Raw genomic sequence first — 21,060 nt, forward strand, 5'->3', positions numbered from 1 at the left:
TGCTACATACATTGAGGGATTTGTATATAATTTCTTCATTTCAAGGCGGCTTGCAGCTAATCTAATTAAATGTCATGACACTTTAGGTGCTCTCTTCCAAAACATTCTTCAAATTGTCAAGGTTACCACGTTCATTTTTTTTCTATACGGACAGGCCATATTTTATGCATTCCTGGTGATCTCCATAGAGGAAAATAACATTATATTGGATATAAATATCGAGAAAAAAAATCTTTCATAATGAAAGTACAGCTTTAAAGTTTTGTTTTACTTGGATTGAAAAAATATATAAGATAGGTCATAGTCATACACTGAATAAACCGAAATTTGAAATTTTAATAGCTTGTGATTTTTTTCATTTTCTGATTTCCTTTGAAAAAAATTTATGGCTTTAGAGGGATAGTTATGGGAAGAAAAAAGATGCATAATTTTATTTTCAATATATCTTAGTATGTAAGTGTGGATGATTACGTAATTAATTATTGGCAATTTTACAAAAATCTTAAAATGTTGAGGTTTCCAGGATCAATTCGGATCAAATTACCTGAGTTGGACAAGCTATGCGAATTTAGAATTATGCGGTTGAAAAAAATTGGTAGCATCAATTTCAGCTTGCTATCATTATTATCCGTGGAGTTGTTTACGTTTAAAGAATTTCCAGATTTAGAGTTATGAAAATGATTTTAATAAATCATTCTTCGTATATTAGAAATCGGAACAAAAAAAACGGACTTCCATAAATCTCTCCAATAAAAACTCAAGGGCTAAATTGCAATGGTTTCGTTTTGATAAAATAATATGTCCAACTATTTTTTGACAATATTCATCTCCGACAGAAAACGCACGCTCCTCACTACTCCAACACATGATAACAACAAGTAGCTGTATTTCCGAAAAAACTTTAGAATCTTGCCGCTAGAGTAAACCCCTAACCATACGGCTGCAACTTCTTCAGCCTAACTAACACGCATTTTAAAAAACGAAGTAATGTTACCGCACCTTAAATATGGCTTAGTTATTAAGTTTTAAAGTATGAGAAAATTTAGAACATAATCCAAGAATAAACGGAAAAGAAAATGATTTAACTTTTTTCGACCAAAATGCCCCCTTGTTTTTAGAAGGAACTGCCTCAATAAAGAAATCTAGGCAACAATTTAGTGACAGTTTCCTCACATATTCCTCAAATTTTTTTAACAAAGCATTATTTTCTTGAATAGGCCTACTTGTTTATGATAGTTGACAAATTATGATTTTAGCATAGCATTTAGTTAAATACGAACATTTCAGCCGACCTGTTCAATATGTGCTTAATACATATTTATAACAAAAAAAAATATATTGTTTTACATTTTATGTAAATGCAAAATTATGGTTGATAAAGGTATAATTTGCATCTAGGTAATGATATTATAAATTTATAAGTCATTTTATTCGATCGTTAGAGCTTTTAAAAAATATGATTTTGATAATTATAAACTTTCGAAAGTAAAATAATCATTTCATTTGAAATAGATTAAAGGTTAGCATCCCATCTATAAATAATAAATTCTAAAAACTCCCAAACTAATTTTTTTATTGATAATTTTCAAATATTTGACTTCTTTTTTTTTTTTGGGTCAGAAGGGGGGAAAACTAACATTTCTTTTATTTAAAGCAATGGTTTTATCCTAATATAAAAAGTTTTTTAAAAGTTATAAATGTTTATGACAAATATTTATGATTCATACTTTGATTCTAATTATATCCTTTTGGAATGAAATGACCATTAACAAATTGGACTATGAATAGTCTTTTATACATTTTATAGTGTGTACAAAAGTTCACTTCCTTCTTTTCACCCCGAGACAATTTCACCCCGAAGTACAGTCATTTCCAAAAGTTTAAGAGTACCTGAGATATTTTATTATTTAAGCAGAAAGGGAATGTATTTCAGAAATAAAACAAAATATGACCGGTTCAGTCAAACGTTGTAAAATATGATGACACTTACTTTGCACAGTTTCCTTATCAAATTAGACTCTTTTTTTCCGTATCAGTTCAAATCTTTGCAAAATTAATCATGCCAGAGGGAACAACTGTCTTGCAACAGCACATCTTTACATCAATCACTGAGCATGTCCTATGAAAAGAATATATTATTTTATTTAAAATTTTAAAAAATAATGGCTTGAGCCGCTTTGCTTATAAATTATCATTTTATTACATTCGGAGAAGTTGTGTTGCCAAAAGGAAAATAAAATTACCTACAGAAATGACCCTTTCACTATGTACATCTTATGCGTATTTTACACAAGCCTTGATCCCAGTTTCTATCCATTCTCTCATACTTTAACAATTCAATTTAAATTGAATTTCAGTGCTTATATGATTATGTAGAATAAAATAAAATAAAAAAAAAACATTTTGAATCCGTTTTATTATTATTTTTATTATTATATATTTTTTCCCATTCTGCTCAAAAAAAAAAAATCCATTCAACGATTACTTCCTTGAACATATTGAAATATGCTCCTTTTTCAACTCTCCCCTTTGCTTTGCTTTTCTTTTTTTAATAGAATACCATGGTATTTAGAACTACATACAGTGAGTGAGAAAAAAAATCTATTTATAGACAATAATTTGAATTAAAATTTGTTAGATTATCCGAAAATAGAAAAAGTCTTTATAAATGTTATTCATGTGTATGTAAATTAGAGCGGTTTGATATTTACTTTTTTTGAATTTAGATACATGCTGGAGCGGAGAAGTTGTATTGGGGTATGACAATTCTGTATACAAAAATTGCATTGTCCTACGAGGTCTTTTTAAGGTCGGATATCTTGATCAAATTATGAAAAAGGCAAAAACTATAGTGAATTTAGAAAATTTAAAAAACTTTTTTAGTTCCATATCGACTGTCTTAAGGACCGAATGAAAGACAAATTTTCCGAGCTAGTCGTATTCAAAATTCGAAAAAAGTTGGAAGACAAACCGCCCTAATTTATATCCTTTATTTGTCCTTGAACTCCCCTTCCCCCCCCTTGCCCTCTTAATATTCATACTCGACTTGATCCGATATTATTTGTATTTTTAATGAAAGAGAAAATTGAGCATAGGGTGGATTAATTGCCTTTATTTTCTGTATTTGCTTTCCCTCAACCAACCCACTCCATTAAAAGAATGGGATAATTTTATCCTCTTAAAATATTCAGTAAAAACTATTATTTTTTGTTGACTCACAATCCTCCATGACTCGTTTCTTGAAATGTTTTGCTTTCGATCAAATATCCAATGATGCCTAAAATATGTCCTGCCGGTATGTCAAAATAAAAAAGACCCAAATTGACGCGGTAAACTGGATCAATTGAAGAATATTGGGGCAGCTTGTCTGTCATGAAAAATTATTAAATCAGCTGCAAGAAGTTATGAGAGGAAAAAAAATACACTTGAAAATTATTTAGAAGGGATAAATTACATTAAAATCAATTAGAACCTTGAAGGGGACGCAATGATTTTTTATGTTGTACTTTCAAACAAAAAAAAATGTATTATAATTTTAGCAAACCAAGTAATAAAACTGTTAGCTTAGTGTACTCTTTTTGAGTCAAACTTAACAATCGTCAAATGTGTTCTAAATAATGTTTAAACTCAATCTGTGACGGGTTTTTTTTTACAAATTTGGTCTTAAGTGATGTTTTTTAGAACCCTTTATCGACATTTTGGTCGATAACGCTCTGTAAGATTCTTGCATGAAATTTTATATTTTTTTAATCAAGGACCAATTTAACCTCCAACCTATTAATTTATTTTTTTTCTAATTAAAGTGTAATTTACGACACCTCAAAATATTATAAAAAGCTTAAATGTTGATATCAATTGACGATAGCCAGTGATTTAACAAACATGTCCTGTCGTTATATAAAAATAAAAGAAACCAAAAATAAACGTGGTTATCCTGAAAAAAGTGGAAATGTTTGGGAGGAGAACAGCATTGTCGTCATGATATTGTATTAAACCAGCTGCAATCAGCCGTGAGAGGAAGGAAATAAACACAAAATCCACTCTATTTATGGCAAGGAAGTGGGCAAGAAGATCCTGAATTATATTCCGAAAGCCACATAGAGTTAATCTTATTAATCCCGAGCCCCACGAAGACTTACACATTATTTTTACTCTTGGTCTTTCATAGGAATACTAATTAGGGATTAATTAGTGCTTATATGTTCTTTCTGCATGAATGATAATGACAAAAGCTTTTGAAATAATCATTCTTTTAAGATAGCCAACTTCCAAAAACCGTTTCTACTTTCTAATAAAAAATTTATAGACCTCTCGATATAGGTTTCACATATGGTTAAAATGGTACTAATATTAGCCTATTCAAAGTGAAGAAATGAAAAAGGTGTTATTATTTGCTGTTTCATCCCAAAGTAGCTTAAATGTACTCCATTTGGTCATGACGGTGTTACCTCATCTAACATATAAATTCACTAAATTTATTGTTATCTGTCGAGGGGTCTATTTCTGTTTATACTTAATAGTGTTCTGAACAATTGATTGGTTGAACTGTCTTTGCTTTGGTTAAGCTCTGAATAATTTCCAACAATGATTAAATATCAGATCTACATTTGTGAAGAATAACATAACCACCTAATAATTTTGGATTTTTTTTTCTTGTTTCTTTTTAGATCAACAAGTTGCGAAATACAATAAAGTTAGAACGTGCCCTATCCCTTTTTGAACCATAGAATAAGTCATTTCCTATAAAATGGGTATCTTATGTAGACAAATTAATATGGTAACCTTGACAATTTGAAAAATGTTGTGAAGGAGAACAGCTTAACTGTCATTATGTAATATTGTATTAGCTGCTTATATAGGAAGGACATATAGGCTAGAATTACTCCATTGTCGATTTTCAATTCTGCTCCGAGTCCAAAAATGATTAACACTCATAACTCTCGCTGAAAAACCCCGAATTGTTACTCTCTCCTTATTTCATGGGTACACCCACTAGTTATTACTTTATACTTTATTCTGTCTTCAAGGATTATTTAATAATTATGACAGCTTTGAAAAATAAAGACCTTGTTGAGATTGCAACTAGAAAAACCCACTTCCACATTTTAGGACCTTTTTTATACACCTATGGGTATTAAGGTATGTGTCATCCTTTTTGAAAGGATTTACATATGACATTCGAATCCGGTGTAAAAATTTATTTCCATTACTTTTTTTTACCAAAAAAAAATCGATGCCAAGCTCTGGCTCTTATTAATAATTTTACTTTGGTTTTATTGGTCTTTTTTTTTTTTTTTTTTTTATCTTTAAATCTCATGACTCAAAAATTATGATTATTAGGTGAAATATAATTGTGCATTGATAATCATCAAATTAAAGTGGGAATTATTAAAAGAAGATTCAAAACTCGCAACTCTTTGTTCAAGGTGAAACTTTTTGTTCTTTCTACCTTAATGTACGGATATTAGATCTAGAATATTTCCAGAAACCACCTGATTAAGTTCTTGGAAAAGTTACAGGCTTGGTTTATATCGATTATTTTCCTTCACTGGGAGATAAAAGCAATCATCAATGCAAAATCAAAAGGATTGGCCTCATCACAATCTATAGACGAGCCATTAAGAATGTTGCTTTTTCTAAAAAACGAGACTCTCTGTTCACAACACCATAAACACCCCAAACCAAATTTATATATTTGCAAACATAATTTTTATTATAGATCAGCAAGACATTTAAATTCTATACCTCTATGCTTTTATCAGGTAAGTGAGGCTTATCTCCAGCGATTTTTAATTAATTATTTTTTGTATATCATATTTATATTTACATCTTGATATTATTTTATTTTGTTAATTTTTCTATGCACTATTACGTTATTTAAAAAAAATTAAAATTCTTATCTTAAATATTTCACTTTTACTAAGAACTATAATTTATAAGCCCTAACTATAAATCAACCGTTATAGGCTTTGGTTAAATTATCACCGCGGGTCGAAAATGAATAAACAATATCAAAAAATTTGTTGATTCCACTTTCCTACAAAATTATTTGAATTTAACAGAATATTTATCTAAAAGTGGTAAAGTTCTCAAAAAATTTAATCAAAACTAGGAGATAATATCATTTATTTTCTTACTATAGAAAAAAACAAATTATTCCTTATTTTTTCGGCTTCATTTTTTATCAATAAGTAGGATTTATTTGATACGGTGTTACTTCGTAAAAAAAAAAAAAAAAAAAAAAAAAACATATTATTTTGCTTGTGTTTCTTTTTTTTTCCTTATCAGTGTTCTGAGCAATGGTTGGTTGAAAATAAATTAGCTATTGTTTAGCTACATCAAATTTTCAACAATTATTGAATAATAAATTTCGAAATTGACTGATTTTGGGACTTTTTTTTAGTTTATTTTCACATGAAAAGTTTCGTTCTTCAATAGCCCAATCCCGAACATAACTAAGAAACTACGCAAAAAATCATTTTATAACGAAGTTTCCCTACCTTACAACTGTTTTTACTTCAATCAATAGAGACGACATAAGGATATCGATTGGCAGTTTGGCATATTATGGCTGTAATAGATTATATTCTTCATACTGCTGATATTAACAAAAGCTATGACAAAGGGTATTAAGGTATAGATATTATAATTTCAACGTCAGCTAAGTTAAATTAGTTAATTGATTGCCTTTTATTACACCAGAGAGTCAGAGTTGAATATCATTTTTGTAGTTGAGATTTCCGACTATTATGTCTGTTAATATAAGAAAAAGAATTTAAAGAGGAAAAAAGTTGGATTGAAAAGTAATTTCATAGATCTTAAATTCCTTCCTTAAAAAGAAGCAAGGAGCAATTTTGAGGTAGACTGTCCACGATTTCTAATATTTTGCATTTAGTTTACAAAAATATTTTTCTTATTTTAATTGTGAACTGGGATGTTGGTTAGAGGTCTTTTATTTCCTTGAGCAGGATTTTGAAGAAGATTTTGTTGGGAACAAAAATGATACATTCGTAGGTAGTCCAATTTTCTTTTTATTGAGGCAGCTCATAGATTTCTGTGGCTGAACGAAGTGGTTTGTGACTCAAACTCAACAATTGACAGAATACAGCAGAACAAGCGAAACATATATTTCTTTAAAAAGCATAAACATCCGATAAACTGGATAGAGAGGCGTTGGACCATTACATCATTTCGATCCATGATTTTAAAGGTGTTGTTTTTTCTCAAAAGGGAAGCTATTCTTTCCTTTGCAAAGAAAAGCAGCAACACCCTATCTGCTGAGTCCTTACCCTATGAAATGGGTTCATTTAAAAAAGTATCAAATGAAAGCCATCACGGTTTGTAGAAATTATTATTGTATTCTAAGTTTGAAGGACGAATGGGCAAACCATATAATGAATCCCACTAAAAGGATTACCGATGGCTGGAAAATCACTGCCCAATTTCAATTGACTACCGGTTGCATAAAATTTAAGGATTATTACAAAGACTATGATAAGGTTCTCCATTCAGTTGTTCATACTGTAGCTGAATGTCCGTTTTTCCGTTATTAAGGAACTAAGAAGATCATAGAAACACGTCACCATACCACATCTTTGCTTCAAATCTTTTTGGGGTGCCCAAAAATAAGTTAATTCCTAAGATTAAGTAATCGGGCTGGGCTTAACTTTAACTTTTTAACTCTAAGTTTTATGCCGCAAACAAGTTTATCTCTAAGAAACCAATGGATGGCATGGAGTTAAGAGACATACTTATTACGGCTGCGTCAAGATACATGGCTTTTGAAATGAAAATACCTAAGGAAAATACATTGACGTTCGATTTAGCGTTTGATATTGTATGTTATTTTCTGGAAAACTCTAATCTCTTCAGCAAAAAGTGAATTTTCATTTTCTTAATAAAGATCTTGGGAATAACTTGAAAAAAAAGTTTGGGGGTTTTGGAGTTGATTTTGGAACCCCAAAAAATATTTTATATGTATGCTGCAAAGTCAGAAATCCAATTAACAAAGATGATTGAATTTTTAATGAACTACTTCAAGAAATATAAAATGAGGTCTGGTTTAAAGATTAACAACAAGAAGATAGTTATTCTCCCCTGGATAAATAGGATCCCTTTCTAGGATTTAGAATAGCCAATTGCTCTATTAAAAAGAGGGTCGATATTTTATAAATTAAGTGGGAAAGTAAATTAACCTCGTATACAAACTGGATAATTTTTATAAATTCTTCGATTAACAAATGGAAGAAATTTAGTCTCCAAAAAGAATTTACCTCTTTAATTACCAAATTGTTCCAGCGACACTTTATTGGGAAACGACTAATTCATGGTTAAACAAAAAGGTCATTGACAAAGAAAATTGCTGACTCATCAAAGCTACATAAATTCCTTAAAAGACCCTAAAGTTAATTAGGAGGAGTATTGTCTTTGCTCTTTTGAATTATTCAGAAAATTTATAAAAAGATTATAATGGACCTTTTAAGAAAATCAGAAAAAAAAAAGTTGGAAATGACAGCGTTATCCAAGAATATAATCACGGTTCATGATCTTGAACATAATCTTTCTTCAATAGTGGAAAGTTTTTCTTCCCACTCAAAAGAGCTGCAATCATCAATCTCACTCCAATTCCGCGGCACTTAAGTATGAATTTTTGCTCCAACTCTGAAGAACAGGTGGATAGAATCTGGAACGGATATTTAAATTGTTTGAATCTACCTAAAACATGGAAGAAGAGGATCAATAGAACTATATCGAAAATCAGGGATAGAAAGCGATTTACTGCTCAATTTCGGATATCTTTGGCTTGTTAATTTTTTTAAATCTCTCTGTAAGGACTGCTGCAAAATATTCAACACAGTTATCCATGCATTTGCGAGTTTCCCGGTACTCTAAATTTTCAGAGATTTTGTCTCACCAAATATAACTGTAATTACAGAAAAATGTATAACGCCTTTAATTTTATTTGCCCTCTCCTTAAAAATGCAAAGTGCCCCAACCAAAGCAAAAGCTATGGAGTTTGCGTTATCAAGCTGTAAAAGCCGATAAGTGGGCAGTAGTGGAGCCTATCAGAGTCGAAGAAATCAGAGCTATTCGGATCGCAAGGGATTCCAAGGGTGTATCAGTCTTCATGGAACTATGCTGGGGACATTTTACACTACTACCACTCATTGTCAGATAAAAACTTCAAATTCTTGCGCTGTTTAATACACAATTATAAGAAATATAAAAGGTATTCCGGGTCTTCAGAATAACTATTGCTTTATTTAAATATAATGTAACTATTGCTCATTCTTTTTTATGAACTTATAGCTACTTTTTTGCTTTATTTTGTTTATTTATTAACTGTCCAACTTTATATAAGGAAGTTTTTGTTGCAAATGGATTGATAACTAACATCATATATGGCAATTTTTCAGTATGTATTACTTTGGTTTAGGGAATTCATTTTGAACTAGAATGTTTAATGATGTATATATTTTTGAATGTAACTTCTCTAAATAAATAAAGTCATAAAAAGAGAAAAAATGTAATTTTTAAATCGCAATATCAAGATTTCCAAAAGATATAAATAAAGACAAATCCTAGATACTAGATTTTATAATCTATATTTTGATACTTTATATTGTCAATATAGATATAAAGATATTAGATATACATATATTAATTACATCATCATGTGAAAATACCCCTTTTGCAAACTAAAGTATATTTTTGAAAGTTTTGTGTGAATGTATTTATTTTTCTATGATATTGAAACAGGCATTTGAGTATTAAAACAGAAGGCGGTTGTACAAACCGAGTAAGGATGCTAAAATTGTCGAAATCCTTGTGAACATAAACTTTAAAAAAATATTCCTGCAAGACATTAGTGATCTTATTCATTGTTTCTCCCTATTCGAAAATTCAAACGTATTAACGAGCAAGTAGCACTGTGGCTGGTATAGTAATCTCCAGAGGAGTATTAAATATGTCCCTGAAAGTGGGAGTGGTGTTTTCTTATTACATATCAAAATAGGTTTTTTTATTTTCCAAATCGGTTATTATGTCATTCTTGAGAAGGGAACATCTAATAATAAAGTAATAACTAATGCGTGTGCCCTTGAGAGACGAAGAGTAATAATGCATGTTTACTCAGGAATTATGAGTCCACGTCTGTATTAGACTCGGAGTACAATTGAGATCAAAATCAGAGTATTAACTGCCTATATCATTCCTGGATAAAGAATGACGGTTTCTGTGTTTAGTTCCTTTCCCTCATGGCTGCTTGCAGCTGATCAAATAAAGCACCATGACAGCAAAGCATTTATTTTCTCAAAAAATCTTAAATTGTCCGGTTTTCTTCGTTAATTCTAGTTTCTTTTTTACTTACCAGCAGGTCATATTTTATGCATCTCTGGCGATCTCCATATATGAAAATAAGGTTATCATGGAAGAGTGATGGATTATATTTTTTTGTAGTTGCTACCAGAATATATTTTTCATTACCAAGGCTGTCATCATTATTCTTTTATTCTTGAAGAGAGAACAATAAGTATACAATAATCACTTGGGCGTGAAGGAGGAAGAGTAACCCTGAGGTTGTTATGGAGTTACAAGTTGAACTTGGAGTAGAATAGAGTATCAACATCGGGGTAACTCTTGCCTATTGCATTGTTATATACAGAATGTGGATTGTATTTACTCCCTGTATCTCATGGATTCCTTGCAAACAAATTAATGAAACGCATTGGCAACTACGCATCTCTTTTCCTAAACATTAGTCAAACTATATTACTCAATATTCCTTTCATCCATGGTTATCTCTGTCAGAAGATATGTTGTCCATCAAAGTTGCCAACTTTTCTTCTTTCTGATTTATACTCACGAGAATTTAGACAATTTTCACATCCCTTGAGATGAGCTACATATTATTTTTATAGGACACAGTTCTTTGCTTTTTTTTTTTTACAATTTGTATAAAACAACATATTTCTATTCTATATACAAAAACTTACCAAATGATAAACTCCATTCCCCATTCAAAACCCACTCACATCCCAAATGTCGATGGAATAATAAAATAGAGTTAACACATTTGGATTCGAGCCAGACAAATACAAATAAAATAAATAAACAATAGAATCTAACATATTACATCCTTGTATATATATATATATATGTAGATGTAAGCTGTACCAAAATTCTTAAGTATCCATTTAAATCTCACAAGTTTTATATCTTTCCTTGCCTTTCATGCAAATTCATATTGAGGAAAAATATATCTTCACTCCATGTATACACCCTAAAAAACTTTGGAAACTGTAGTTTTCATCATAGTGAAAATATTTTCCTATATATATATTACAAATGTAATATTGCTATATGGTTACATATTTTTGTCTTATTAGATCACGTTTGGTTGTATAGATAGTAGAGTTAAGAAGTCCTACTTACGTATCCCTATGCCAAGAAAATGATATACGTATATTATTTATATGAAATTGCATAGAAATATGAACAAATTAGCATAAAGTAATGTGTTTTTTTTTTCTGCTTATTTATGGATCTTGCAAAATTGATTCGTTTGAAGCGTTTGATGTATATATGGACGTATATTTACGTGAAGTGACTTGAATATGATTAAGTAGTTCTTCAAAACAAACAAGAATAATGGCGCATAAGCATTGTAAAAAAAAAAATAATAAGAATAATTTGTTTATAGAAATTGACGACTACATCCACTTTTGAAAAAAATCATTCTGGTCTTCTTTTGTTTTAACGGGTAACGACTATTATAACTATTTGAGAGGGGGAAAGGAGTGCATTTGGTATCTAAAGTGTAACCCATCCTTAGCTTGAACTTGCTTCTGGATTTACTTAGGTGTTCCATTTACATCGAACATCTAAAAGAACTTTGTGGGATGTTAAGGGGAGTCTGTCCAGACTAGTAGGTATGCAATACTTCTTTATTCGTAGAGGATAAATAGCACTTTAGTGACAAAATATTCTATTTTCAATGTAAATCTTTGTGTAGGCGATGGCATTACAAGTCAATCCCCAATTGTTATTGCTGATTTGTAATTTTCCCTTAAAAACTCAGTGGTCATGGGCACTATGGGAACCCCTTTTGAACAATCCCAAAGCAGATATGTAGAAGTCTCTAGACTGGACTTACGGAATGTACATTATCTCTCTTTGTATCTCCAACTCTCAATTTACTTGTAAAAAAGTGGAAGGTTTGCGGCACCATTTTTCTTTTGAGTCCATGACAGGATTGATTTATTTTTTTTACTTTGTGAGTACATCTTCCAACGATTTACAATATAAACGAAGGAAACATTTACTTACCAAAGCAGTCATCTTCAAAATAAATATGTTTACTCATTAATTTCAAGAATGACTTAGCAAACACTTAATAATGTGAGAGGTATTTATTATTGAATAATATGATGAAAAGACCTGCCACAGTTGCAACAAAAGTTTTTACTTGTGGTACAAAAAGGTATAGCATCACAATTGTATAATATGATGGTAATTGTTGAAGAAGAAAAAATCCTTTGATTTTTTCAATTTAGCCAAAAAATAAAAACAGATTTTAAAGAGATAAGTAATTTTTTTGGAGAAACAATATATTTATGATAATATTGTCAATTTTTCATTAATTTTTGTTGTCACGATATTGGCTGAATTATAGATTACTAGCAGTAATAACCGGGATTGCTCGAGTTATTAGGGGTTGACAAACAGACCTACTTTGTTTTATTAAGGAAGAAAATAACTCCCAGACAACTTGTCAGTGTTACTCTCCGTTTTTGATGAGTACTCTCAAACGTAACTGCAAAAATAATATCATAAGTCCTGTGAGTATTAAAAACTCGACAAAAGTTTCCTCTCAAAAGCTAAATTATTAACCAATAGACTGAGGTCTGGGTCCTATCTAAAAAGAACAGCTTAGGATTCATGCACATCAACAAAAGGTGATGTTGATAGTCAACCTGAAAAGCAACTTGGACAATCATACTTACTATCCTGACCTTAAATTGTAATTTCTTAAAAAACTGGAAAGAAAGTACGTTATTGTTAGGCTCCTAAAACACCTTGAATATCCGGACATCGTAATGCTAACCGACACTAGATGTGGCCTTGAAAATCACTTATGTATTCAGTAGATTTATTTGCTTTTACTACATTTAATAAAACCAACTCAAACCCAAACGTGGTGTTGCGTTATTAATTAATAAGAATTTGAAGCCAAAAGTACAATTAGGGAATCGGATGGTATTCTAATAAAGGTATCGTGCAGCTATTCTGGTCTTAAGTTTGAAATTTTAGCCTATATAAGCCCAATTTTGATTGCCTTGATTTCTTTGGTAACAAACTTATACCATTACTCATAGACCTACAATTATTAGCCAAGATTTTAATCTAAAGCAAACTCTCATCCACGCTATAAAGCAGTAGTGTCCTCTATTATCGAATATTACGATTTTACGAAGCGACTAAAGCTTTTGACGATTATAGTAATACTTTCTAACCTACGACTAATTTTCTAGACCTTTATCATGAAGGATTGACCTTTTTCTCTACAACGTTATCCGAGAGTAATCCATTAAATATTACAAAACAATCGACACAGAATTATCGGATCATAAAGCAATGCATATTCAAATGGACCCAGCTATTAATCTGAACATTAGGAACAAAAAGATATGGAAGCTAAACTCTATGTTAATGAATCAGCAATAGTAAAATCATTGAACTTATAGAAACCACTAGATGCAATGTCGTAACTGGAGGAGATGTCTTCGCCGAAGTACAACAAATGCTGAAAAGTATAAAGAATTTCTGCAGGTATGCTGGTGCCATAAAAGCCGCTACTAGAGCTAGAAACATAGATACTATCGAAAAAATAAAATAAACAGGATACATTCGATTATGAAAAAAAAAATACAAGCTAGATCAAATATATCGCATATCTGATTTAGCTTCCAGAATAAAAATTGAAATGAACAACATCGTGGACTTGTCTAGATCAAGGCTACAGTGCTTTCATCTTGAAAAGAGAAGTAATCAGGAGAAGAATATGTCAATTATGTTACGTGATGGGGAAATAACTGAAGATCCTCATCCTTATCTGTGCAGAAATAAAATAATTTTGCTCTACCCTATACCGTTGTTTCGATTGCAATGCAACAAGGAAATGTGCAAGATGTACATACAAATGTGCTGATTTTTGTGAGTACATTAAACTATCTTGATAATAACTTTGTTATCCCAGCCAACGATAACGACCTTATTGATAATCATATAACTACTCAAAAGATAATAAATACAGTTAAAATTAATGCAAAAACTTGCCAGGCTCCAGGCCCATCTGGCTTTACTTTAGAATTTTTTTAAATATATATTTCACCTGGCACCTATTTTATTAAAGTTGTATGAAAAAGTCAGGAGCGTTGGTTATTTTCCGGAATACGCATTAGATGACAATATTATTTTAATACCTAAACAAGGAAAGGATATAAGATATACTAAAAACAAACGGCTTTTTGAAGCATAAATTAATGGACTCTATTCCTTTCTCTTTTAGAAGAAGACATTAGCTTATCAATAATGGCAGCTGACTATGCTAAGGTTTTCGATAATCTGTTACACGAATTCATAGTTAGGGCGCTGTATCGTAATGGATTTAGAGACTATATCATTGGTAATGGTTGGAGTAATCTTGTTAAGATAAAAAACAAAGATACACTACGGACATCACAGTACATTTTTATCGAATAAAAAAGGTGTCTGCCAAGGGGATCCATTGTCAGCCACACTATTTATTATATGCTTGCACAAAAAAAAATCAAAATATACATGAAGAGAATATGATAAAGAGTCTTCAATTACCGAGTAGGACTTTAAAATGACTCTGTTACGCTGATGGCATGACAATGATAGTGTCAGGGAATCCTTTTATAACTATCAAATCAGGTAGAACCTCCTCAAGTCTAATATCAAGTTATTTATAAGGAGTCTAGACTTTTCATCAATAAGGAAAAACAGAATTATTGTCGCCATATAGTAGCCCCATCGCCAAAGCATAGCCACTTTCTAAATTTACTTATAATATTCATATCTTGGGATCTTTGATTGGCGTCAACTATACAACATTGAATTACATAGAGATTCTGTCAAAAATTATGAAAATAATACCAATTCTCACTCCTTAATTTGCGCACTGGGGATAACATATGTATATTGTACCAAAGGTCACTCATCTTCTTCGAGTAACACCTTTGTGTGCGAAAATTTCTTCTAAAATAAGTCCAATTCAGGAGTCTTTTTTTTAAATTAATAAAGAAGAGGAATATATCCTTTGAAAGAATGTACAATCCCTTGAAGCTTGGAGGTTTGAACATCACACCCATGGAAGTCATGAGGAAATGTCATCACTCCTACAGGATTAGGAAGTTGTGGAATAACTAACAAAAATAAACAAAACACTGTTCCCCGTATGCTAAATACCGAAACCCTGCTAGAATTAATTCATTTTTACATACCAGTCTTTTATTTGATTTTTCATCGTACATTCTGTAAAAAAAAATACTAGGAATTGGTAATTTTAATTCTCACACTGAAGGGATTTAAAAACTTTTTTTTCTAAGTATAATGCCAAGTTTGAGTGCGATCTGTAGACAAGTTTACTTGCAACAGCTGGATAAGTCATTCCACCTCACTCGTGCTCAACTAAGTTTTTACTCCATTCTGGTTATTATTGGCTTGTTTGCATGTCTCATCACCAGTTATGATGCATTCCATGAACATGGGGTAGGAATTCGCACGATCAAGCATGTCCGAAGAGACTAGCTCACGGTAATAATTTTGCAGAAAATTCTTTTTTTTTGGAACAAGCCGTACAGTGACGCGTCTCATGCCCAAATTTCCAGTCAGAAAGGTAAGAATTCACTCGTGAGAGATGTTAAGGCACTGGGATAATTCCCTTAAGCCGATATGACGATTTTTTTGTTCAATAATTTTGCTTATTGTAACAATTGTGGAGCATTAGTGAGGTAAACTGTTGCAAGCAAGCTGGTCAATCCATCGTGCTCAAACTTGCAATCATAATTAAAGACAGTGCTGCCCGCCCAGAAAAAAATATTTTTAAATCCCTTAGCGCAAGCAATTTAAACTAACCATTTCCGGTATTTTTCGACAAAATGTTTACATGTTGGTACACGTCAGTAACATATGTGAATACGACTACATTGTTATTTTTTGTAAAAAAAAATAATATGTTTATGATATACATCAGGGAGCACTATTACAGTGCTCCCTCTGACTGTTTTTCAGACATTCATACATGCAAAAAAAACTATACTTAATTCTTATAGATAATTGTTAAACAATTGTAATTAGCTCTTCTTAAACTCAACCAATATATGTTTAGAATACTGATAAGGGAAAAGGAGGTTGAAAAATCTACAGCAAGCAACAAAAAAAGTGTAAGGGTAATATTCACTTTCATTTTATTTTTGTATTCAAAGAAAAGGTTAAGAACTCCATACATACAATTGTATATTTCATTATCATAATTTAGACATTAAAAATGAATATCTACCTACGTAATATTTAAGACGAAACTCTTAACTTAAATGTGTAAAAAAACAAAAACAGAATAATTTATCAATGAAGACAAAGAAAGTTCAGTTCCATATATCCCTCCTCCCCTTCTCCCTTATAAGAGTACTTGAGGCAGAGGTGTAAATAATATGTCATTGAGAGTAGCTTTTTCTAGTTGGTAATTTGAACAGGGTTTTTTTTATATTTGACAAAGGATTTTTTCTTATTTTTTTTAACAACACTATACAACACCGTTTTCGCTGACAGGCTAAAACCCTCATTTATTATTGATACTTAAGCCATAAATCACAAAAATGAGACCATTTGAATTTGCATTCACAGTTGATTGCCTTTTAGAGCATTTTTTTTAAATTACGTTTTTGAGTATCATTTCGATTCAGAGCCATATTTTGAAATGAAATAAATTAAAAGATGAAATATTAAGGCAATAATAATTAATAAAAACATTCGAAAGATAAATAAAATTATCTTGACTTCAGTTTTTACAAAACGTGTTTAATCATTCAAGAATTCAGTAAAATGAAAGGTGTTATTTGACAACTAATATCTTTTGCATATTTATTTCAATTGCATTTTGCTATCACTAAAACTAATGAATACATCTTATATTACGACTTAAAAAGTTTTGATGTCAAAAAAAGTTCAATTTGGATTGATTTTTTTAGATTAACTTTTAATTTCCTTATAAAATATTTAATAAATAAGCAATATAAGGTGACGTGAAAATATATCAATATCAAATCTATAAATAAATTTTACTCATCGTAAGTTAAAATTAAAATTTTAGAGACAGAAAAATTATAAATTAAAATATATTTGATATCCAATATATTTGATTAGATGTAAGTAATCTAATCGATTATTTATATTGAATTTCTGAAATTTTCCTGCTTCCAAAGTATTCATTGCTTCTTTACTATAATCAAACTTTCTTTTGACAGCAAATCTTTTTTATGTTGTAAAAACTGAAAGTCTGCATAAAATTCGAGTCAAGTATCCTTTTAATTTTAGTTCCGGAACTAGATCTAAAAGTTTGGGTTCCTAAATTTACTGGAGTATTCACGCGTAAAGACCCAAACCGACCCAGATTTGAGAAAATCTTTACAGTCTTTAATCTAGATGGCACCTCATATTCAACCATCAAGAGGGTTGTAGTCCGGTGAGGATGAATGCTGCATTGCCCAGGGTCAGAAATTTACCCCGTTATTTTCACACCACTTTTGAGTTTTTGGCCTTGTGGCCAGGGGCGGTGTCTTCCTGGAAAAAAATTACCTTGGTGTACTTGGTATTCAACAAGGCATAGACCAATTGTCTCCATGGCATTAAGGTATACATATACACCAATATTAAGGTCCTTTGGAGAACAAAAAGTTCAGGAAGTTTTCTGTCCTTTTCTGATTTTGCACATCATTTCTAGTCTCATGTTATTATCCTTCAACTTTATAATATTGGCGATGATACCCTTGGAGCAGGGGAGGATGTTGGAATTCTCGTCAAAACTCATGACCACCCCTTTAAGAAGCGCTGACACATGATTTCGTTTAGTCTCCGTCTCAGTTGTCCTTGATATGACGAAGCAATTTGTTTCACAAGAATTGTTTGTGTTTATTGGTTTACAAGATGCCATTTCAGGAAAAAAATCGGTAAGTCATTTAGTAAATGCACGAAGCCTTTCCAAATATATTACAGGGATACGTTTGTAGAAATGAGGTTGGATTGATAGCAAGGGATCTATGTATGTGCAAGTGGAGTTAAAATTAAATCATTTACGATTTGTTATAAAACTCATTTAAAATTATGTGGAAAATCAACTATTACATATATTTTAATAGCACTGATGTCGTCTTATGTTTGCCTATTTTTTCCCTTTACGCACACACGTACCAAGTCATATTCTATACACACACAAAAACTAATAAGAAAGATCACATTTGTATGCAAACCCTGTTCCCTCCTAAGGAATAATAATAATAATAATGACAGAATAATAAAAAATAGAAAAAGACATTCCCTATTTTTATTTTCTATTTTTTATTTAAGGACTTTGGAGTCCTTATCAACAGACATTGAATAAAAAAAGTACATAATGTCATATTGAAGATGAAATTTCTTAAATAGAGTCTTTCATAGATGAATTCAGAGATCATAATATGTAAATGAAGAAGAAAAAGGATTTGTCATGTTTTTTTGTATTTATTGTACTTGTGAAAATATGGTGGTTCAACGATTGATCCAGCGCAATCCAAGCAAGCTATAAGGATTTTTCTCTAAGTCTGGATTACATTTTTATTTTTGAACAAATAGTTACAATAAACGTAACGACGCGTCCAACTTTGTTATATTAATAATTCTAACAATAATGTTTTAATAGTAAAAACATTGGGTTGGGTATTCATTATTTTGCATCAGTAGTCAGTAAAAGTAAATTTTATTCCAGATCTTATTTTGTTATGTCCAAACTTTGGCTCAAATGCTCATAAAATTTGGGATAAGTATTTGTCTATTTTTATCTCAAATATCGATCTAAAAGTTTGCGTACCCGAAATTTACTCAAACATTAACGCCGACGACCCGGATCAGAGAAAACATGGATACGTTCTATCTTTAACTTGGAGTAGAGTTAAAGTTCGTCATTGGAGTATTCAATTTTCATCTTCTAGCTATATATGCAGGGATTTTTTTTTCTATCATAGCGCTAGTAGCTGATCTAATAAAACATCATGAGAACTAAGCTTCTCTCCTTCAAAAACATTCTTAAAATTGTCAGGAGTAACACGTTTATTCTTGGTTTCATTTAATTTTTTTTTATTTACGGCCAGGACAAATTTTTTACATCACTGTTCATTTTCAATTTCTATCAACATATTAGTTTTTTTAATCTTGCCAAGACGTTGCAAATTATACAGGGTGTCCACGATAAATTGGAACTACTTTAAACTTCACCCAGATCCATAATGTGGATATTCGGAGTTAAATCATACTAATATAAAAGGTTGAGTGAACAATACACTATAACTTCCACCACATTGTTTTGACAACAAACAATAGTCATCATGGAACAAGCAAGGAGAGACGCCATCCTCGAATTGGCTCGCGCGGGACACAAGCCCTCTGCTATCTACAAGCTTCTTAACTACCCCAAGACCACGATGTACCGGGTCTTCAATGCCTGGGAGGTTGAGGGGAAGGTCTGCCGCAAGGCCTACAACATGAGAAGTGACCGAATCCGCCCTCTCCGCTTCCTTGAAGGCCTCTGGAAGTCCATCAAGGCTTCGCCGGGGACTTCCTTGTCCAGGTTGGCCAAAAACCGTGGAGTGAGCAAACAGCTAGTCTCCAAGGCTGTGAATGAGGACCTGGGATACAGGTCATACCGAATGGCCAAACAACACATCCTCACAGCATCCATGAAGGCCACCAGTAAGCGTCTCCTCAATTACCTGAAGAGCCATGGAGGAAGAGTCATCTTCTTCTCCGACGAGAAGAACTGGACTGTCGACAGAAGCTACAACGTTCAGAATGACAGGTGGCTTGCCAAGGAGAGAGAAGAGGTCCCTGTGGTCTTCACCACAAATTTTTGGCCTCCGTGATGACCCTGGGTGTCATCTGCAGCACCGGTAAGGTGATGTCTCCTTTCTTCTTCAATCCCAGGGAAAGGGTTAACGCAATAAGGTACTGCGAAGTCATGGAGGAGTTCGTCATCCCCTGGATGAAGGATACGGCCGCTGGGAGGGAGTTCATATTCCAACACGACTAAGCGCCCGCACACATCGCCATGAGGACCACTAACCTCTTCAACTCCCACGACATCACTTTCTGGGATCGCAACACCTAGCCCTCCAACTCACCCGACCTCAATCCGTGTGATTACTACTGGTAGGTAAAGTTGGAGAGGGAGGTGTGTAGGGTCAGCCACAAGAGTATCGCGGCCCTGAAGGGCGCTATTACGAGTGAGTGGAATGCTGTCGATTCCGCGGGAGTCATCAGGGCATGCAAATCCTTTAGGGGCAGGATGGAGAAGATGGTGGCTGCTGAGGGAGGACATGTTGAATAAATTTATTGTTTAAGATCATGTCTAACTTTTTCATATTAACAAATACACTCCAAATTCCATTTTTATCAAGCAGGTTGAATTTTAAGATAGTTCCAATTTATCCTGGACACCCTGTAAGTAAATTAGCAAAAATTCAATCATTGAATAGCTTTAGGCTAATTATTCCACGATTTGAAAAATATTAAATTTCGATCCCTCCACAGTCATATACAGCTTACTTGACCGAAAGGTCAATCCAAATAGCTATAAAAATATCACTTAAAATCAAGGTGAAAAAAACTCGTCATGCCTCAAGTTTGAACATTTTAAAAAACGCATCTTAAGATTGTTAAATCTGCTTCATAAAGAGACTACACGAGGCTAACTAGCTTTATGACTTTGATGTCAAACAATATTTTATA

Source organism: Lepeophtheirus salmonis, chromosome 1 (genome assembly GCF_016086655.4).
Source record: "Lepeophtheirus salmonis chromosome 1, UVic_Lsal_1.4, whole genome shotgun sequence".
Lineage (NCBI taxonomy): Eukaryota > Metazoa > Arthropoda > Copepoda > Siphonostomatoida > Caligidae > Lepeophtheirus > Lepeophtheirus salmonis.